At 45.3% G+C, this 5,677-nt stretch overlaps 1 non-coding gene across 1 annotated transcript; it reads right to left on the bottom strand.

Annotated features, from left to right (window-relative positions):
• Nucleotides 1-1,719: 1,719 nt before the first annotated feature.
• On the bottom strand, nt 1,720-1,794 carry Trnas-cga (transfer RNA serine (anticodon CGA)). The gene has a single exon. It is a non-coding gene; the product is annotated as a tRNA-Ser (tRNA).
• Nucleotides 1,795-5,677: the final 3,883 nt, after the last annotated feature.

Raw genomic sequence — 5,677 nt, 5'->3', positions numbered from 1 at the left:
GTCTGGAGACAACTGTTCCAGTGGCTGTGAAAAGGTTCCGAGCAAGGCTACCTGCAGTACTCAGTGGCCATCTGCTGCCACTGATGGTGAGATATCGGTCTTCTTGTGGTGTTGTACACTGTGGACGTCTCTTACTGTAGCGCCTGGACACGTTTCCTGTCTGCTGGAATGGTTGCCATAATCTTGAGATCACACTTTGTGGCACACGGAGGGCCCGTGCTACGACCTGCTGTGTTTGGCCAGTCTCTAGTCGCTCTAGTATTCTACCACTCATAACGTCATCAATATGTGTTCTTAGAGCTATTTTCAAACACAGTCGCCATTAGCACGCCTGAAAACGTCTGCACACTTACTCGCTGCACCGTACTCTGACATGCACCAACAAACCTCTGCGTATGTGGACTACTGCCAGCGCCAGCGTGTGACGACCGCAGGTCAAATACACCGCATGGTCATACCCCGAAGTGATTTAAACCCGCAAAGTCCACCAGTGCGTTGTTTCACCATGTATCAGCATTGTCGTCAATTTATGAGCATGAGTGTACTTCCGCCCGGCACAGTGCAGCAGGTCGACGTGCCGTAGACTGAACAAGTCGTTGGAAGCCAGAATGAGATTTTCACTCTGCAGCGGAGTGTGCGCTGATATGAAACTTCCTGGCAGATTAAAACTGTGTGCCCGACCGAGACTCGAACTCGGGACCTTTGCCTTTCGTGGGCAAGTGCTCTACCATCTGAGCTACCGAAGCACGACTCACGTCCGGTCTCACGAGGGGACGAGATACTGGCAGAAGTAAGGCTGTGAGACCGGGCGTGAGTCGTGCTTCGGTAGCTCAGATGGTAGAGCACTTGCCCGCGAAAGGCAAAGGTCCCGAGTTCGAGTCTCGGTCGGGCACACAGTTTTAATCTGCCAGGAAGTTTCAAGTCGTTGGAAGTCCCCTGCAGAAATACTGAGCCGTGCTGCCTCTATAGCCGTTCATAATTCCGAAATAGTTGCTGGTGCAGGATTTTGTGCGCGAACTGATCACTCGATTATGTCTAATAAATATTCACTGGGATTCATGTCGGGCGATCCGGGTGGTCAAATCATTCGCTCGAACAGTCCAGAATATTCTTCAAATCATTCAAAAACAACTGTGGCCCGGTGATATGACGCATTGTCATCCATAAAAATTCCATAGTTGTTGGGAGCATGACGTCCTTGAATTTCTGCAAATGGTTTCCAAGGAGCCGAGCACCCTCTCATTTCCAAGTAAACACAGCCCACACCACACGCTGCTGCTCTCGGTCGTTAAGTGAAGACCATCGGCCACTGCGTTATACATGGTGAGAGGTAATCGCTGAACTTTGATATTTTCGGCACCCTGTTGCCACCGTGGATCTCGGAGTATTGAATCCGCTGACTATTTTCGAAATGGAATGTCCCATGCATGTAGCTCCAACCACCGTTCTGCGGTCGAGTCTGTTAATTCCAGCCGTGCGGCCATAATCACGTCGGTCACCTTTTCGCTTGAGTCACCTGAGTCGAATGACAGCTCCGCCAATGTACTGCCCTTTTATGCGTTGTGTACGCAATGCTACCGCCATCTGTATATATGCACATCGCTATTCCATGACTTTTGTTACCTCAGTGTATATGTAAGCCGCTACGTCTTCTCCCCTTAACGGTCAGATACTGACGAACAAACTTGTAACTGAAACTTCCTGGCAGATTAAAACTGTGTGCCCGACCGAGACTCGAACTCGGGACCTTTGCCTTTCGAGGGCAAGTGCTCTACCATCTGAGCTACCGAAGCACGACTCACGCCCGGTACTCACAGCTTTACTTCTGCCAGTATCTCGTCTCCTACCTTCCAAACTTTACAGAAGCTCTCCAGTATCTCGTCTCCTACCTTCCAAACTTTACAGAAGCTCTCCTGCGAACAGGAGCTTCTGTATAGTTTGGAAGGTAGGAGACGAGATACTGGCAGAAGTAAAGCTGTGAGTACCGGGCATGAGTCGTGCTTCGGTAGCTCAGATGGTAGAGCACTTGCCCGCGGAAGGCAAAGGTCCCGAGTTCGAGTCTCGGTCGGGCACACAGTTTTAATCTGCCAGGAAGTTTCATATCAGCGCACACTCCGCTGCAGAGTGAAAATCTCATTCTGGAAACTTGTAACTGATTGCTTATTATAACAACAGTTGCGATTTAACCAAGGCGATTAAAAGTTTCGGCCGTAGTGGTCCATCGTTAGAGCTTCTCAGATTAGTTCCATTGTAACACGTTAATTCGATCGCTAAAACGTGATTGCCCTCGGAGCTTACGTGGAATGGTGCGAAATAGCATTCGCGTCTGCGGACAGAATTCACGCTCTCTTTGCGATGTTCGGCGCGCGAGACAAATTACGCGACGTATTGATCCGCAGATTTACTTGGAAGCGGTGATCAGCGGACCCGGATCAAATATCTGCGCTGCTATACTTATAAAATTAGTCTGAACTAGCTGAACCGGCAGATGTTGACCTGTCCAAATTTCAATTAATTTGTTTCATATCGTTTTGTGAATTTGTGCCGCGTGGGATTAGCCGAGCGGTCTGGGGCGCTGCAGTCATGGACTGTGCGGCTGGTCCCGGCGGAGGTTCGAGTGAGTCCTCCCTCGGGCACGGGTGTATGTGTTTGTCCTTAGGATAATTTAGGTTAAGTAGTGTGTAAGCTTAGAGACTGATGACCTTAGCAGTTAAGTCCCATAAGATTTCACACACATTTGAACATTTTTTTGTCAATTTGTGAGAAGAGATATTGCAAATGTATAAATAAAGTAAAAATAACAAATCTTATTGGTGTGTGATCATTGTATCTGTTTACTATTGTACCCATGGGTATTAAATTTGAGGAATATTCATTGAGAAGTACGCCAACGGGAAATTTTACAAATGGCTCTGAGGACTATGGGACTTAACATCTATGGTCATCAGTCCCCTAGAACTTAGAACTACTTAAACCTAACTAAGCTAAGGACATCACACAACACCCAGTCATGACGAGGCAGAGAAAATCCCTGACACCGCCGGGAATCGAACCCGGGAACCCCGGCGTGGGAAGCGAGAACGCTACCGCACGACCACGAGCTGCGGACGAAATTTTACATGCGAGATGAATCTTAGCCGCATTACAACACTGAAATGTTCTAAATGTGTGATGTGATGTGCCTGGAATGCACTCTGGATAAAGATGAGGCACAGTTGAACTAAAGTTGTGAGTGCGTGTAGTGCGCCTTGGTTGGATGGCTCAGTCGGCAAGCACTTTCCCGCGGGAAACAAAGGTCCCGGATTCTAATCTCGCTCCGGCACACGGTCTTAATCTGGCAGGAAGTTTCAACAGATATCCTCTTGTAGTGAAGTTGTGCCATAAATTTCTTTTTTCCCCAGTTCGATTCTGTACTTGGTCAATTGTTATTCGATCGAGCCATCTAATCTTCAGCATTCTTCTATAGCAACACATTGCATTACCTTTCCTCCACTACGTGTCCGAATTGCCTGTAGTCCACGTTTCACTCCAGACAGATGCCTAAAGAAAAAAAAAAACTTTCTAAAACCCTTAATATTAAATATTAACTAAGTACTCTTTTTCACTGTTGTGGTATTGCCAGTCATCTTTTGTATCACCTCTATTTTGGCCAATATCAGTTATTTTGCTGTCCAAATAACAAAACTCATGTACTAGTTTTGGAGTCTCATTTCTTAATCCAACTCCCTCGGCATCGCCTAATTTGAGTCGACTACATTCGTTGTCCCGCTTTTGTTGATACTCATCATATTTTCAAGACACTAACCTTTCTTTCAGCAGCTGTTTGATGTCATCTGATAGGATTACAGCGTCATCAGTAAACCTCGTTCTTTTAATTTCTGAACTTTAATACCTTTCCAAATTCTCCTTGCATTTCTTGACAGCTTTCTGAGCGTGCAGATTGAATAACACGGGGAGAAGGCTACAACACTGTGTCATTCACTTCTCAGCTACTGCTAGTCTTTGTCCTTCGGTCCTTTGTAACTTGGAGCCTGTTCTCTATGCGAGCTATACATAATCTTTTTCTCCCTGCATCACATCCATCCTACTTTGGGAAGTACAAAGAACAGTGAACATGGTCAAACGCTCTCTCTTAATCAAGAAATGCTATAAATGTACGTCTTGCAAGATAAGTGGTTGAGTCCACATGGCCTTCTCTGTTCTTACCTTTGGCCGGAGCATCACCTGATATTTCTACGAGTTTTTGCATTTTTCTGGAAATAATTTTTGTCATTATTATGCAAACACGATTTATTAGACCTATAGTTCAGTAATACTCTCATCTTGTCATCAACTGCACCGGTAAAGCTGGAATTATCCTTCTCAAAGCCGATGGGTCTGTCGCCTAACTCATAGCTCACATACCAAATGGAATAGAGTCGTCATGGTAAAGGGTGACAATTATTGAACTATATAAAATAAAATGGTCATAACTTCTGAACGATTTGAGTTACGACGTTCAAAGTGCACGATTGGCCACGGGGCATGATGAGAATTAGTATGCGCATGCGCCTTGTTGTCGGCCATTTGTACGTGAAAATGTCACAATTGGCGCCTTTTGGGAACTGAGAATCCGCATTTCGCTATCGAGAAGTGTCTTCACCCTCGACGGATGACTGTGTGGTGTGCAATGTCCAGTCACGAATAATCAGTGCGATATTCCATGACGGCACGGTGACCCTGATTTCGACAAGACGTGGTTCACGCAAGACGGAGCTCGACCCCATCGATGCAGGAGAGTGTTTGACGTCCTGGAGGAGCACTTTGGAGACCACTCTGCGGTACCGAGAGGCTGCTGGCAAGGGCCTTGATTGGCCGCCATATTCCCCGGATCTGAACACATGCGACTCCTTTTTGTGGGGCTATATTTAAGACGAGGTTTACAGCAATAACCCCAAAACCATTGCTGAGCTGAAAACAGCCATTCAGGATGTCGTCGACAGCAACGAATTCCGACACTTCAGCAGGCCAAGCAGAATTGCGCTATTCGTCTGCGAAAAATCATCGCCAATGATGGTAGGCATATCGAACATGTCATAATCTAAATCCGAATATCTTAGTGACGTTTATATGTTAAATAAAGTGTGTGCATTCCGTAGTTTTTAACTAATTACGTTTTTTTCCGTGTCGTTCAATAATTGTCATCCTATATATTGCCCCAAATATCTTGATAATTACGAAGCAATGGGGCTTCGTTTCCACTTAGATTTCGCAGTGCTCTGTTAAATAATTCTAACAGTATCATATGACGCATCTCATCTTCACCTAATTCCTTTTCTCCATCTATAAAATTGCCTTCAGGTTCGTTTCCCTTCCATGAACATCCTGTACTGGGTTATTCACCTCACATTTTTCCAGATTCGTTTAAGATATTTGCGATTCCGTTTCATCCAGACCAGTTCTGAGAAAGTCCTCACTAAAGTATGATTAGTATCTTTTCACAGGTATATTAATGGCAGACATAGTACCAACTTCACGTTTTTGAAATATAACTGTAAGTGTAAAGTTCTAACTTTCCTAATTTCTCCGAAACCACTATTCGGACTTTGAAGAGTGGAACGTTGTTGAATATCTCTCTTTTAGAACTAGAATATTAGCAGCAGAAATCACTACAGTTCCACTTGAAAAAGCAATGTTG

The sequence above is a fragment of the Schistocerca nitens genome, chromosome 1 (assembly GCF_023898315.1).
Source record: "Schistocerca nitens isolate TAMUIC-IGC-003100 chromosome 1, iqSchNite1.1, whole genome shotgun sequence".
Classification (NCBI taxonomy): domain Eukaryota; kingdom Metazoa; phylum Arthropoda; class Insecta; order Orthoptera; family Acrididae; genus Schistocerca; species Schistocerca nitens.
The sequence above is the reverse complement of the archived record's forward strand: the minus strand, read 5'-3'. Positions and strand labels throughout refer to the sequence as shown.